Source organism: Aulostomus chinensis, chromosome 1 (assembly GCF_037954235.1).
Source record: "Aulostomus chinensis isolate RoL2024-O1b breed Wild chromosome 1, RoL_Achi_v1.0, whole genome shotgun sequence".
Lineage (NCBI taxonomy): Eukaryota > Metazoa > Chordata > Actinopteri > Syngnathiformes > Aulostomidae > Aulostomus > Aulostomus chinensis.
This window is the reverse complement of record NC_141320.1, coordinates 51,333,556-51,351,271: the sequence shown is the minus strand read 5'-3', so window position 1 is coordinate 51,351,271 and position 17,716 is coordinate 51,333,556.

Here is a 17,716-nt window from a genome sequence, read left to right as displayed (position 1 = left end):
ATGTCAGAAGAATTGCTAAAGATCTCAAAATGATGCAACAGTGATGTCAGAAGAATTGGTAATGATCTCAAAATGATGCTAACAGTAATGGAGTGAACGTTTCGAATAACCTCAAAGTGATGCTGACAGTCATGTACTAAGAGTTGCTACGAACATCAAAATAATGCGACAGTAATGTAGTAAAAGTTGCTACGAACATCAAAATAATGCGACAATAATGTAGTAAAAGTTGCTACGAACGTCAAAATATTGCGACAGTGATGTCGGAAGAATTGCTGATGAACTCAAGATGATGCTAACAGTAATGGAGTGAAACTTTCGAATAACCTCAAAGTGATGCTGACAGTCATGTACAAAGAGTTGCTACGAACCTCAAAATAATGCGACAGTAATGTAGTAAAAGTTGCTACGAACCTCAAAATATTGCGACAGTGATGTAGTAAGAATTGCTAATGAACTCAAGATGATGCTAACAGTAATGGAGTGAAACTTTCGAATAACCTCAAAGTGATGCTGACAGTCATGTACTAAGAGTTGCTACGAACCTCAAAATAATGCGACAGTAATGTAGTAAAAGTTGCTACGAACCTCAAAATATTGCGACAGTGATGTCGGAAGAATTGCTAATGAACTCAAGATGATCCTAACAGTAATGGAGTGAAACTTTCGAATAACCTCAAAGTGATGCTGACAGTCATGTAGTAAGTGTTGCTATGAACCTCAAAATAATGCGACAGTAATGTAGTAAGTGTTGCTACGAACCTCAAAATATTGCGACAGTGATGTCGGAAGAATTGCTAATGAACTCAAGATGATGCTAACAGTAATGTAGTGATAGTTGCTAAGAAACTCAGTGATGCTTAAAGTAATGTAGTAAGAGTTTCGAACAACCTCAAAGTGATGCTGAAAGTCATTTAGTAAGAGTTGCTAATGAACTCAATTTAATGCTAAAGTGATGTTGTGAGAATTGCTCAACAACTCAAAATGATGCTAACAGTTATGTAGTGATAGTTGCTAAAAAACTCAAAGTGATGCTGACAGTAATGCAGTATGAGTTGCTGCGAACCTTAAAATAATGCAATAATAATGTAGTAAGAGTTGCTACGAACCTCAAAATATTGCGACAGTGATGTCGGAAGAATTGCTAATGAACTCAAAATGATGCTAAAAGTAATGTAGTGATAGTTGCTAATCAAGTCAGTGATGCTTACAGAAATGTAGTAAGTGTTTCGAACAACCTCAAAGTGATGCTGACAGTCATGTAGTAACAGTTTCTATGAAGCTTAAAATAATGCAACAATAATGTAGTAAGAGTTGCTACGAACCTCAAAATATTGCGACAGTGATGTCGGAAGAATTGCTAATGAACTCAAAATGATGCTAACAGTAATGGAGTGAAACTTTCGAATAACCTCAAAGTGATGCTGACAGTCATGTAGTAAGTGTTGCTACGAACCTCAAAATAATGCGACAGTAATGTCGTAAAAGTTGCTACGAACCTCAAAATGTTGCGATAGTGATGTCGGAAGAATTGCTCATGAAGTCAAAAAGATGCTAACAGTAATGTAGTGATAGTTGCTAATCAACTCAGTGATGCTTACAGTAATGTAGTAAGTGTTTCGAATCACCTCACAGTGATGCTGACAGTCATGTACTAAGAGTTGCTCCGAACCTCAAAATAATGCGACAGTAATGTAGTAAAAGTTGCTACGAACCTCAAAATATTGCGACAGTGATGTCGGAAGAATTGCTCATGAACTTGAAATGATGCTAACAGTAATGTAGTGATAGTTGCTAATCAAGTCAGTGATGCTTACAGTAATGTAGTAAGTATTTCGAACAACCTCAAAGTGATGCTGACAGTCATGTAGTAAGAGTTGCTACGAACCTCAAAATAATGCGACAGTGATGTCAGAAGAATTGCTAAAGATCTCAAAATGATGCAACAGTGATGTCGGAAGAATTGCTAATGAACTCAAGATGATGCTAACAGTAATGGAGTGAAACTTTTGAATAACCTCAAAGTGATGCTGACAGTCATGTAGTAAGTGTTACTACGAACCTCAAAATAATGCGACAGTAATGTAGTAAAAGTTGCTACGAACCTAAAAATATTGCGACAGTGATGTCGGAAGAATTGCTAATGAACTCAAGATGATGCTAACAGTAATGTAGTGATAGTTGCTAAGAAACTCAGTGATGCTTACAGAAATGTAGTAAGAGTTTCGAACAACCTCAAAGTGATGCTGAAAGTCATTTAGTAAGAGTTGCTAATGAACTGAATTTAATGCTACAGTGATGTCGTGAGAATTGCTCAACAACTCAAAATGATGCTAACAGTAATGTAGTGATAGTTGCTAATCAAGTCAGTGATGCTTACAGTAATGTAGTAAGTGTTTCGAACAACCTCAAAGTGATGCTGACAGTCATGTAGTAAGAGTTGCTTCGAACCTCAAAATAATGCGACAGTGATGTCAGAAAAATTGCTAAAGATCTCAAAATGATGCGACAGTGATGTTAGAAGAATTGCTAATGATCTCAAAATGATGCTAACAGTAATGGAGTGAACGTTTCGAATAACCTCAAAGTGATGCTGAAAGTCATGTACTAATAGTTGCTACGAACCTCAAAATAATGCGACAGTAATGTAGTAAAAGTTGCTACGAACCTCAAAATATTACGACAGTGATGTCGGAAGAATTGCTAATGAACTCAAGATGATGCTAACAGTAATGGAGTGAAACTTTCGAATAACCTCAAAGTGATGCTGACAGTCATGTAGTAAGTGTTGCTACGAACCTCAAAATAATGCGACAGTAATGTAGTAAAAGATGCTACGAACCTCAAAATATTGCGACAGTGATGTCGGAAGAAATTCTAATGAACTCAAGATGATGCAAACAGTAATGTAGTGATAGTTGCTAAGAAACTCAGTGATGCTTACAGTAATGTAGTAAGAGTTTCGAACAACCTTAAAGTGATGCTGAAAGTCATTTAGTAAGAGTTGCTAATGAACTCAATTTAATGCTACAGTGATGTCGTGAGAATTGCTCAACAACTCAAAATGATGCTAACAGTTATGTAGTGATAGTTGCTAAAAAACTCAAAGTGATGCTGACAGTAATGTAGTAAGAGTTGCTGCGAACCTTAAAATAATGCAATAATAATGTAGTAAGAGTTGCTACGAACCTCAAAATATTGCGACAGTGATGTCGGAAGAATTGCTAATGAACTCAAAATGATGCGACAGTGTTGTAGGAAGAATTGCTAATGAACTCAAAGTGATGCTAACAGTAATGTAGTAAGAGTTGCTATGAAGCTTAAAATAATGCAACAATAATGTAGTAAGAGTTGCTACGAACCTCAAAATAATGCGACAGTAATTTAGTAAAAGTTGCTACGAACCTCAAAATATTGCGACAGTGATGTAGTAAGAATTGCTAATGAACTTAAAATGATGCTAACAGTAATGTAGTGATAGTTGCTAATAAAGTCAGTGATGCTTACAGTAATGTAGTAAGTGTTTCGAACAACCTCAAAGTGATGCTGACAGTCATGTAGTCAGAGTTGCTACGAACCTCAAAATAATGCGAAAGTGATGTCAGAAGAATTGCTAAAGATCTCAAAATGATGCGACAGTGATGTAGTAAGAATTGCTAATGATCTCAAAATGATGCTAACAGTAATGGAGTGAACGTTTCGAATAACCTCAAAGTGATGCTGACAGTCATGTACTATTAGTTGCTACGAACCTCAAAAGAATGCGACAGTAATGTAGTAAAAGTTGCTACTAACCTCAAAATATTGCGACAGTGATGTCTGAAGAATTGCTAATGAACTCAAAAAGATGCTAAAAGTAATGTAGTGATAGTTGCTAATTAACTCAGTGATGCTTGCAGTCATGTAGTAAGTGTTTGGAATAACCTCAAAGTGATGCTGACAGTCATGTGGTTTGAGTTGCGAATAAACTCAGTGATGCTTACAGTAATGTAGTAAGTGTTTCGAACAACTTCAAAGTGATGCTGACAGTCATGTAGTAAGAGTTGCTAATGAACTCAATTTAATGCTACTGTGATGTCGTAAGAATTGCTAATGAACTCAAAATGATGCGACAGTGATTTAGTAAGAACTGCTAATGAACTCAAAATGATGCTAACAGTAATGGAGTGAACGTTTCGAACAACCTCAATGTGATGCTGACAGTCATGTAGTAAGAGTTTCTACGAACCTCAAAATAATGCGACAGTGATGTCGGAAGAATTGCGAATGATCTCAAAATGATGCGACAGTGATGTCAGAAGAATTGCTAAAGATCTCAAAATGATGCGACAGTGATTAAGTAAGAATTGCTAATGAACTCAAGATGATGCTAACAGTAATGTAGTGATAGTTGCTAATAAACTCAGTGATGCTTACAGTAATGTAGCAAGAGTTTCGAACAACCTCAAAGTGATGCTGACAGTAATGTAGTAAGAGTTGCTACGAACCTCAAAAAAATGCGACAGTGATGTCAGAAGAATTGCTAATGATCTCAAAATGATGCTACAGTGATTAAGTAAGAATTGCTAATGAACTCAAAATGATGCTAACATTAATGGAGTGAAAGTTTCGAATAACCTCAAATTGATGCTGACAGTCATGTAGTAAGAGTTAATACGAACCTCAAAATATTGCGAGTCATGTAGTAAGAATTGCTAATGAACTCAAGATGATGCTAACAGTAATGTAGTGATAGTTGCAAATAAACTCAGTGATGCTTACAGTAATGTAGTAAGAGTTTCGAACAACCTCAAAGTGATGCTGACACTCATGTAGTAAAAGTGGCTAATAAACTCAGTGATGCTTACAGTAATGGAGTAAGTGTTTCGATCAACTTCAAAGTGATGCTGACAGTTATGTAGTAAGAGTTGCGAATGAACTCAATTTAATGCGACTGTGATGTCGTAAGAATTACGAATGAACTCAAAATGATGCTAACAGTTATGGAGTGAAAGTTTTGAATAACCTCAAAGTGATGCTGACAGTAGTGTTGTAAGAGTTGCTACGTAACTCAAAATAATGCGACAGTTATGTCAGAAGAATTGCTAAAGATCTCAAAATGATGCGACAGTGATTTAGTACGAATTGCAAATGAACTCAAAATGATGCTAACAGTAATGGAGTGAAAGTTTCGAATAACCTCAAAGTGATGCTGACAGTCATGTAGTTTGAGTTGCGAGTAAATAAAAAATGATGCTGACAGTGATGTCGGAAGAATTGCTATTAAACTCAAAATGATGCTAACAGTAATGTATTGATAGTTGCTAATCAACTCAGTGATGCTTACAGTAATGTAGTAAGAGTTTCGAACAACCTCAAAGTGATGCTGACAGTCATGTAGTAAGAGTTGCTACAAACCTCAAAATAATGCGACAGTGATGTCAGAAGAATTGCTAATGATCTCAAAATGATGCGACAGTGATTTAGTAAGAATTGCTAATGAACTCAAAATGATGCTAACATTAATGGAGTGAAAGTTTCGAATAACCTCAAAGTGATGCTGACAGTCATGTGGTTTGAGTTGCGAATAAACTCAGTGATGCTTACAGTAATGTAGTAAGTGTTTCGAACAACTTCAAAGTGATGCTGACAGTCATGTAGTAAGAGTTGCTAATGAACTCAATTTAATGCTACTGTGATGTCGTAAGAATTGCTAATGAACTCAAAATGATGCGACAGTGATGTAGTAAGAACTGCTAATGAACTCAAAATGATGCTAACAGTAATGGAGTGAACGTTTCGAACAACCTCAATGTGATGCTGACAGTCATGTAGTAAGAGTTGCTACAAACCTCAAAATAATGCGACGGTTATGTCAGAAGAATTGCTAAAGATCTCAAAATGATGCGACAGTGATTTAGTAAGAATTGCTAATGAATTCAAAATGATGCTAACAGTAATGGAGTGAACGTTTCGAATAAACTCAAAGTGATGCTGACAGTCATGTAGTAAGAGTTTCTACGAACCTCAAAATAATGCGACAGTGATGTCGGAAGAATTGCGAATGATCTCAAAATGATGCGACAGTGATGTCAGAAGAATTGCTAAAGATCTCAAAATGATACGACAGTGATTTAGTAAGATTTGCTAATGAACTCAAAATGATGCTAACATTAATGGAGTAAAAGTTTCGAATAACCTCAAAGTGATGTTGACAGTCATGTAGTAAGAGTTAATACGAACCTCAAAATATTGCGACACTGATGTCGGAAAAATGGCTAATGATCTCAAAATGATGCGACAGTGATGTCGTACGAATTGCTAATGAACTCAAGATGATGCTAACAGTAATGTAGTGATAGTTGCTAATAAACTCAGTGATGCTTACAGTAATGTAGTAAGAGTTTCGAATAACCTCAAAGTGATGCTGACAGTCATGTAGTAAAAGTTGCTAATAAACTCAGTGATGCTTAGAGTAATGTAGTAAGAGTTGGTAATGAACTCAATTTAATGCTACTGTGATGTCGGAAGAATTGCTAATGAACTCAAAATGATGCTAACAGTAATGGAGTGAAAGTTTCGAATAACCTCAAAGTGATGCTGACAGTCATTTGGTAAGAGTTGCTACGAACCTCAAAATAATGCGACAGTTATGTCAGAAGAATTTCTAAAGATCTCAAAATGATGCGACAGTGATTTAATAAGAATTGCTAATGAACTCAAAATGATGCTAACAGTAATGGAGTGAACGTTTCGAATAAACTCAAAGTGATGCTGACAGTCATGTAGTAAGAGTTTCTACGAACCTCAAAATAATGCGACAGTGAAGTCGCAAGAATTGCTAATGATCTCAAAATGATGCGACAGTGATGTAGTCAGAATTGCTAATGAACTCAAAATGATGCTAACAGTAATGGAGTGAAAGTTTCGAATAACCTCAAAGTGATGCTGACAGTCATGTGGTAAGATTTGCTCAAACTCAATGATGCGAACAGTAATGTAGTGATAGTTGCTAATAAACTCAGTGATGCTTACAGTAATGTAGTAAGTGTTTCGAACAACCTCAAAGTGATGCTGACAGTCATGTAGTAAGAGTTGCTACTAACCTCAATTTAATGCAACAGTGATGTCGTTAGAATTGCTAATGAACTCAAAATGATGCTAACAGTAATGTCGTGATAGTTGCTCATAAACTCACAGTGATGCTGACAGTAATTTAGTAAGAGTTGTTATAAACCTTTAAATAATGCAACAGTAATGTAGTAAGAATTGCTACGAACCTGAAAATATTGCAACAGTGATGTCAGAAGAATTGCTAATGAACTCAAAATGATGCTAACAGTAATGTAGTGATAATTTTTAATCAACTCAGTGATGCTTACAGTAATGTAGTAAGTGTTTCGAACAACCTCAAAGTGATGCTGACAGTCATGTAGTAAGAGTTGCTACGAACCTCAAAATAATGCGACAGTGATGTCAGAAGAATTGCTAAAGATCTCAAAATGATACGACAGTGATTTAGTAAGAATTGCTCATAAACTCAAAATGATGCTAACAGTAATGTAGTGATAGTTGCAAAAAACTCAAAGTGATGCTGACAGTAATGTAGTAAGAGTTGCTACGAACCTCAAAATAATGTGACAGTGATGTCAGAAGAATTGCTAATGATCTCAATATGATGCGACAGTGATGGAGTGAACGTTTCGAATAACCTCAAAGTGATGCTAACAGTCATGTACTAAGAGTTGCTCCGAACCTCAAAATAATGCGACAGTAATGTCAGAAGAATTGCTAATGATCTCAAAATGATGCGACAGTGATGTAGTAAGAATTGCTAATGAACTCAAAATGATGCTAACAGTAATGGAGTGATAGTTGGTAAGTAACTCAGTGATGCTTACAGTAATGTAGTAAGTGTTTCGAACAACCTCAAAGTGATGCTGACAGTCATGTAGTAAGAGTTGCTACGAACCTCAAAATAATGCGACAGTGATGTCAGAAGAATTGCTAAAGATCTCAAAATGATACGACAGTGATTTAGTAAGAATTGCTCATAAACTCAAAATGATGCTAACAGTAATGTAGTGATAGTTGCTAAAAAACTCAAAGTGATGCTGACAGTAATGTAGTAAGAGTTGCTACGAACCTCAAAATAATGTGACAGTGATGTCAGAAGAATTGCTAATGATCTCAATATGATGCGACAGTGATGTAGTAAGAATTGCTAATGAACTCAAAATGATGCTAACAGTAATGGAGTGATAGTTGGTAAGTAACTCAGTGATGCTTACAGTAATGTAGTAAGTGTTTCGAACAACCTCAAAGTGATGCTGACAGTAATGTAGTAAGAGTTGCTACGAATATCAAAATAATGCGACAGTGATGTCAGAAGAATTGCTAATGATCTCAAAACGATGCGACAGTGATGTCGGAAGAATTGCTAATGAACTCAAAATGATGCTAACTGTAATGTAGTGATAGTTGCTAATAAAGTCAGTGATGCTTACAGTAATGTAGTAAGTGTTTTGAATAACCTCAAAGTGATGGTGACAGTCATGCAGTAAGAGTTGCTACGAACCTCAAAATAATGCGACAGTTATGTTGGAAGAATTGCTAAAGAGCTCAAAATGATGCGACAGTGATTAGGAAAGAATTGCTCATGAACTCAAAATGATGCTAACAGTAATGGAGTGAAAGTTGCTAATAACCTCAAAGTGATGCTGACAGTAATGTAGTAAGAGTTCCTACGAACCTCAATATAATGCGACAGTAATGTAGTAAAAGTTGCTACGAACCTCAAAATATTGCGACAGTGATGTCGGAAGAATTGCTAATGAACTTTAAATGATGCTAACAGTAATGTAGTGATAGTTTCTATTCAACTCAGTGATGCTTACAGTAATGTAGTAAGTGTTTCGAATAACCTCAAAGTGATGGTGACAGTCATGTAATAAGAGTTGCTACGAACCTCAAAATAATGCGACAGTGATGTCGGAAGAATTGCTCATACACTCAAAATGATGCCAACAGTAATGGAGTGAACGTTTCGAACAACCTCAAAGTGATGCTGACAGTCATTTAGTAAGAGTTGCTAATGAACTCAATTCAATGCTACAGTGATGTCGTGAGAATTGCTCATAAACTCAAAATGATGCTAACAGTAATGGAGTGAAAGTTGCTAATAAACTCAAAGTGATGCTGACAGTAATGTAGTAAGAGTTGCTACAAACCTTAAAATAATGCAACAGTAAAGTAGGAAGAGTTGCTTTGAACCTCAAAATAATGCGACAGTGATGTCATAAGAATGGCTAATGAACTCAAAATGATGCGAACAGTAATGTAGTGATAGTTGCAAATAAACTCAGTGATGCTTACAGTAATGTAGTAAGAGTTTCGAACAACCTCAAAGTGATGCTGACAGTCATGTAGTAAGAGTTGCTACAAACCTCAAAATAATGCGACAGTGATGTCAGAAGAATTGCTAATGATCTCAAAATGATGCGACAGTGATTTAGTAAGAATTGCTAATGAACTCAAAATGATGCTAACATTAATGGAGTGAAAGTTTCGAATAACCTCAAAGTGATGCTGACAGTCATGTGGTTTGAGTTGCGAATAAACTCAGTGATGCTTACAGTAATGTAGTAAGTGTTTCGAACAACTTCAAAGTGATGCTGACAGTCATGTAGTAAGAGTTGCTAATGAACTCAATTTAATGCCACTGTGATGTCGTAAGAATTGCTAATGAACTCAAAATGATGCGACAGTGATGTAGTAAGAACTGCTAATGAACTCAAAATGATGCTAACAGTAATGGAGTGAACGTTTCGAACAACCTCAATGTGATGCTGACAGTCATGTAGTAAGAGTTGCTACAAACCTCAAAATAATGCGACGGTTATGTCAGAAGAATTGCTAAAGATCTCAAAATGATGCGACAGTGATTTAGTAAGAATTGCTAATGAATTCAAAATGATGCTAACAGTAATGGAGTGAACGTTTCGAATAAACTCAAAGTGATGCTGACAGTCATGTAGTAAGAGTTTCTACGAACCTCAAAATAATGCGACAGTGATGTCGGAAGAATTGCGAATGATCTCAAAATGATGCGACAGTGATGTCAGAAGAATTGCTAAAGATCTCAAAATGATGCGACAGTGATTAAGTAAGAATTGCTAATGAACTCAAGATGATGCTAACAGTAATGTAGTGATAGTTGCTAATAAACTCAGTGATGCTTACAGTAATGTAGCAAGAGTTTCGAACAACCTCAAAGTGATGCTGACAGTAATGTAGTAAGAGTTGCTACGAACCTCAAAAAAATGCGACAGTGATGTCAGAAGAATTGCTAATGATCTCAAAATGATGCTACAGTGATTAAGTAAGAATTGCTAATGAACTCAAAATGATGCTAACATTAATGGAGTGAAAGTTTCGAATAACCTCAAATTGATGCTGACAGTCATGTAGTAAGAGTTAATACGAACCTCAAAATATTGCGAGTCATGTAGTAAGAATTGCTAATGAACTCAAGATGATGCTAACAGTAATGTAGTGATAGTTGCAAATAAACTCAGTGATGCTTACAGTAATGTAGTAAGAGTTTCGAACAACCTCAAAGTGATGCTGACACTCATGTAGTAAAAGTGGCTAATAAACTCAGTGATGCTTACAGTAATGGAGTAAGTGTTTCGATCAACTTCAAAGTGATGCTGACAGTTATGTAGTAAGAGTTGCGAATGAACTCAATTTAATGCGACTGTGATGTCGTAAGAATTACGAATGAACTCAAAATGATGCTAACAGTTATGGAGTGAAAGTTTTGAATAACCTCAAAGTGATGCTGACAGTAGTGTTGTAAGAGTTGCTACGTAACTCAAAATAATGCGACAGTTATGTCAGAAGAATTGCTAAAGATCTCAAAATGATGCGACAGTGATTTAGTACGAATTGCAAATGAACTCAAAATGATGCTAACAGTAATGGAGTGAACGTTTCGAATAAACTCAAAGTGATGCTGACAGTCATGTAGTAAGAGTTTCTACGAACCTCAAAATAATGCGACAGTGATGTCGGAAGAATTGCTAATGATCTGAAAATGATGCGACAGTGATGTAGTAAGAATTGCTAATGAACTCAAAATGATGCTAACAGTAATGGAGTGAAAGTTTCGAATAACCTCAAAGTGATGCTGACAGTCATGTAGTTTGAGTTGCGAGTAAATAAAAAATGATGCTGACAGTGATGTCGGAAGAATTGCTATTAAACTCAAAATGATGCTAACAGTAATGTATTGATAGTTGCTAATCAACTCAGTGATGCTTACAGTAATGTAGTAAGAGTTTCGAACAACCTCAAAGTGATGCTGACAGTCATGTAGTAAGAGTTGCTACAAACCTCAAAATAATGCGACAGTGATGTCAGAAGAATTGCTAATGATCTCAAAATGATGCGACAGTGATTTAGTAAGAATTGCTAATGAACTCAAAATGATGCTAACATTAATGGAGTGAAAGTTTCGAATAACCTCAAAGTGATGCTGACAGTCATGTGGTTTGAGTTGCGAATAAACTCAGTGATGCTTACAGTAATGTAGTAAGAGTTTCGAAGAACCTCAAAGTGATGCTGACAGTCATGTAGTAAGTGTTTTGAACAACTTCAAAGTGATCCTGACAGTCATGTAGTAAGAGTTGCTACTAACCTCAATTTAATGCTACAGTGATGTCTTAAGAATTGCTAATTAACTCAAAATGATGCTAACAGTAATGTAGTAAGAGTTGCTATGAACCTTTAAATAATGCACTGGTAATGTAGTAAGTGATGTAGTGAGAGTTGCTACGAACCGCAAAATGATGCTACAGTGATGTAATGAGGGTCTCTATTTACCTAAGAAATGATGCTCCAGTGATGTGGTGAGAGTTGCTACTAACCTAAGAAATGATGCGACAGTGATGTAGTGAGAGTTGCTACTAACCTAAGAAATGATGCGACAGTGATGTAGTGAGAGTTGCGACTAATCTCAAAATGATGGTACAGTGATGTAGTGAGAGTTGCTACGATGCTCAAAATGATGCTTACAGTAATGTTGTGAGAGTTGCTTAAAACCTCAAAATAATGCTACAGTCATGTCATGAGAGTTGCTTCTAACCGAAGAAATGATGCTACAGTGATATAGGCAGAGTTGGTACGATGCTCAAACTGATGCTTCCAGTCATGTAGTGAGAGTTGCTACAAACCTCAAAATGATGCTACAGTGATGTCATGGGAGATGCTACTAACCTAAGAAATGATGCTACAGTGATGTAGTGAGAGTTGCTGCGAACCGCAAAATGATGCTACAGTGATGTAATGAGGGTTGCTATTTACCTAAGAAATGATGCTACAGTGATGTGGTGAGAGTTGCTACTAACCTAAGAAATGATGCGACAGTGATGTAGTGAGAGTTGCTACTAACCTAAGAAATGATGCGACAGTGATGTAGTGAGAGTTGCGACTAATCTCAAAATGATGGTACAGTGATGTAATGACAGTTGCTAGGAGTCTCAAAATGATGCTCCAGTAATGTCGTGAGAGTTGTGACTATCCTCAAAATGATGCGACAGTGATGTAATGAGAGTTGCTACAAATGTCCAAATGATGCTTAAGTGATTTAATGAGAGTGGCTACAAACCTAAGAAATGATGCTACAGTGATGTAATGAGAGTTGCTACAAATGACCAAATGATGCTAGAGTGATGTAATGAGAGTTGCTACTTACGTCAGAAATGATGCTACAGTGATGTGGTGAGAGTTGCTACTAATCTCAAAATGATGCTACAGTTATGTCGTGAGAGTTGCGACTATCCTCAAAATGATGCGACAATGATGTAGTGAGAGTTGCTACAATCCTCAAAATGATTCTACAGTGATGTGATGACAGTTGCTACTAACCTAAGAAATTATGCTGACAGTGTTGTGGTGAGAGTTGATAGTAATTTCAAAATCATGCTAAAGCGATGTCATAAGAGTTGCTTCTAACCAAAAAATGATGCAACAGTGATGTGGTGAAAGTTGCTACGAACCTAAAACTGATACTTCCAGTAATGTCGTGAGAGTTGCTACAAACCTCAAAATGATGCTGCAGTGATGTCATGGGAGTTGCTACTAACCTAAGAAATGATGCTACAGTTATATAACAAGTGTTGCTACAAATGTCAAAATGATGCAACAGTGATGTAGTGAGAGTTGATAGTAATTTCAAAATCACGCTAAAGTGATGTCGTGAGAGTTGCTACGATCCTCAAAATGATGGTACAGTGATGTAATGACAGTTGCTAGGAATCTCAAAATGATGCTCCAGTAATGTCGTGAGAGTTGCGACTATCCTCAAAATGATGCGACAGTGATGTAATGAGAGTTGCTACAAATGTCCAAATGATGCTTAAGTGATGTAATGAGAGTGGCTACAAACCTAAAAAATGATGCTACAGTGATGTGGTGAGAGTTGCTACGATCCTCAAAATGATGCTACAGTGATGTTATGACAGTTGCTACTAACCTAAGAAATTATACTGACAGTGTTGTGGTGAGAGTTGATAGTAATTTCAAAATAAAGCGAAAGTGGTGTAATGACAGTTGATACTTCCCTAAGAAATGATGCTACAATGATGTAGTGAGGTTTGCTACGAACCGCAAAATGATGCTACAGTGATGCAATGAGAGTTGCTACGAATCTCAAAATGATGCTAGAGTGATGTCATGAGATTTGCTACAAACCTAAGAAATGATGCTACAGTAATGTCGTGAGAGTTGCGACTATCCTCAAAATGATGCGACAATGATGTATTGAGAGTTGCTAATATCCTCAAAATGATGCTACAGTGATGTAGTGAGGTTTGCTACGAACCGCAAAATGATGCTACAGTGATGTAATGAGAGTTGCTACGAATCTCAAAATGATGCTAGAGTGATGTAACGAGATTTGCTACAAACCTAAGAAATGATGCTACAGTAATGTCGTGAGAGTTGCGACTATCCTCAAAATGATGCGACAATGATGTGGTGAGAGTTGCTACGATCCTCAAAATGATGCTACAGTGATGTTATGACAGTTGCTACTAACCTAAGAAATTATACTGACAGTGTTGTGGTGAGAGTTGATAGTAATTTCAAAATCATGCTAAAGTGATCTCATGAGAGTTGCTTCTAACCGAAGAAATGATGCTACAGTGATATAGGCAGAGTTGGTACGATGCTCAAACTGATGCTTCCAGTCATGTAGTGAGAGTTGCTACAAACCTCAAAATGATGCTACAGTGATGTCATGGGAGATGCTACTAACCTAAGAAATGATGCTACAGTGATGTAGTGAGAGTTGCTACGAACCGCAAAATGATGCTACAGTGATGTAATGAGGGTTGCTATTTACCTAAGAAATGATGCTACAGTGATGTGGTGAGAGTTGCTACGAACCTCAAAATGATGGTACAGTGATGTAATGACAGTTGCTAGGAATCTCAAAATGATGCTCCAGTAATGTCGTGAGAGTTGCGACTATCCTCAAAATGATGCGACAGTGATGTAATGGGAGTTGCTACAAATGTCCAAATGATGCTTAAGTGATGTAATGAGAGTGGCTACAAACCTAAGAAATTATGCTACAGTGATGTGGTGAGAGTTGATAGTAATTTCAAAATCATGCTAAAGTGATGTAATGAGAGTTGCTACTTACCGAAGAAATGATGCTACAGTGATGTGGTGAGACTTGCTACGAATCTCAAAATGATGCTACAGTAATGTCGTGAGAGTTGCTACTATCCTAAAAATGATGCGACAGTGATGCGATAATTGCGATGAAGCTCATAATGAAACTACAGTGATGTATTAAGAGTTGCTAAAAACCTCAAAATGATGCGACAGTGATGTAATGAGAGTTGCTACTAACCTAAGAAATGATGCTACAGTGATGTGGTGAGAGTTGCTAGGAATCTCAAAATGATGCAGGGTGACTTTGTGGAAAGTCTTGCACTCCCAACACATTCATTCTTACGAATGCAGTGACAGGTCAGAGCCAAGGGAGCCTCCATGTCCACAGATGTCCACATGGCAGCTGGACTTCCTTTTTCACTCCTTCCCGTTCCTCCTGGTACTTTTTGGCCACCGTTTGTTTGATGGTCTGAAAATGACACCCAGAGTAAATCAATACATTGAAATTAGAGATGAAATAAACTGGAGATATCAAGGACTGCTTTAGATCATTTCCACACAAACCTTTCTGGTTGGCAAACATATGAGGCTCAAGGACCTGAACCAGTTCCCTGAACCCTTCCCTCTCAACAGTGCTGAGGGGCTGGCAGTCCTTCAGGATGAAATTCAGCAGAGCCTCATCCAGCATCTGCTTCCTGGAAGCTGGATGGTTAAAGATGAAGGAGAGAAGAAATGAAGAAGAATTAATGATCAATGAAGCAACTGTGAGTCAGTTGGAGAGTGGCTGTATACCTGAGTTCATCCTGGTGGATCTGGGACTTCATTCTCATGCCTGGCCCCATCATGCCTCAGCACTGAAGAGGTGCTTTTGTTGAGATGAGACGCTTCTGTCCAACAAATGCCACATTCAACCTGCAGAAAAGAACATGAGTACTCAGCTAAAAGTTCCTTTCTTCATGGTGACTGGTGTTTCTTAGTCTTAGACCACCAGGTTTCCAATGAGGTGTATCGGATACGTTGTTGTGTGCCGCTGAAATCCGTCCAATTCCAGCGTTGTTTCCTCATGAAATATGTTTGCCTTAAAGCTCATTAAAGTGTTGAACCACAATATCGTTCACCATAACTGAGTCAACTTCAAGATAACCTACTTCTACATTCCAGTCCCGGCTGCTCCTGTTCTGCTGCAGTCCAGAAAACAACAACCCGATACAATTGGCGCTCCTTCCCACAGCTCCGGCCCGGATCCGCATGGTTCCGCTGACTGACTGTGAGACGCGCTCCCTCCAGAGTGGCACAGCCCGATGGGGGTCCTTATCTGGCACGGGGGCGTAAAACAGGTGCGACTGCAAAGCCTGGTTTATTCTGCGTCGAGGGAACGCGTTGCTCTGCAATACACTGCCAAGCCGCTAGGGGGTGTGGCTTTGTCTTTGTATTGTTTACGGGGCTCTTGTCGGATTCCTTGGTTTTCTTCCGGTCACAGACAACAATTGTTGGCCATTTGTCAGTCTTTGTAGTGCCGCGAAGAGGCATTGTAGAGGTGGTCGTACTTGAGCACCTCCTCGATAATCCTTTCTTCAGCTTGGTCCATTTTTTCTTGGAGCCTTCACCACAGAACCTTTGAAAATGGCGGTGTTGCTGTGCCGCGACTGAACCGGAAATAACGTTCTGAGCGGACCAATCACAGGACTCGACGTTGACGTCACCACGCGTCGACGCTATGCGTAGGCAGGATTTTTTGGAGGCGCGTTTCAGGCTACGGCGGAGGTATGAATACTACGCGACTCAGAAGCATAAATCAGGCTTAAATCAGGCTTTATAGTCCAACAGGAAGTTAGCATGTCAGGGATGAGACACCCTGATAGTCCAAAAGGAAGTTAGCATGTCAGGGATGAGACACGCTTATCGTCCAACAGGAAGTTAGCATGTCAGGGATGAGACACGCTTATCGTCCAACAGGAAGTTAGCATGTCAGGGATGAGACACGCTTATCGTCCAACAGGAAGTTAGCATGTCAGGGATGAGACACGCTTATCGTCCAACAGGAAGTTAGCATGTCAGGGATGAGACACCCTTTTCGTCCAACAGGAAGTTAGCATGTCAGGGATGAGACACCCTGATAGTCCAAAAGGAAGTTAGCATGTCAGGGATGAGACACGCTTATCGTCCAACAGGAAGTTAGCATGTCAGGGATGAGACACGCTTATCGTCCAACAGGAAGTTAGCATGTCAGGGATGAGACACGCTTATCGTCCAACAGGAAGTTAGCATGTCAGGGATGAGACACCCTGATAGTCCAACAGGAAGTTAGCATCTCCATGGTTCCCTTGACCAGAAGCCAGTGGGATCGTTCCATTCTGACATCTTGATTGACATTTGTCCTTCTCTGAGCTAAATAGCTGGCAATCATTTGAAAAAAACCTTGATTTACTTTTTGTATTTTGATCTTCAGCTCATTTGCATACTTTTGTTAAAATTCTCCCCTTTTTGTCTTTTTTTTCTGCTGTTTTGAGCACAAAGTCCACCTGGTGCCTAAAGACCAGTTCAGCATGGACTACGTTGAACCTTCAGTCCGCTGCATCAGCACCCATGGATGGTTCCCCCCTGACAGGAGGATTCTGGTGAGGAACATTAGTGGGACAGCACTCTTGTTAGAACGGTTCTGATCCACCTTCCCTCCCCCTGTAGCTCCTCCTGTGTCCCCTCAGCGCTCTTGTTAGAACGGTTCTGATCCACCTTCCCTCCCCCTGTAGCTCCTCCTGTGTCCCCTCAGGTTTCCAAACTCCCTCCCACTGGCTGGTGCTGAAGGAGGGCCAGAGCTCCTCCTACAGGAGCCCATCCTGGCCTCGCCCGCTGCAGCTCCTCCACTGACCTCCCACCAGAGAGATGAGCCCCCTGGTTCAGAGGTGACAGACCACCTCTGGGAGCAGACAACAGAGACCACATCAGGCTGGACTCCGTGCAGGTACGGAGGCTGACGGCTGCTGAGTGAGTGAGTTTACGACGCTCCCACCACTGCTGCTGGATTGATTTAACACATCTGGAATATTTAGAT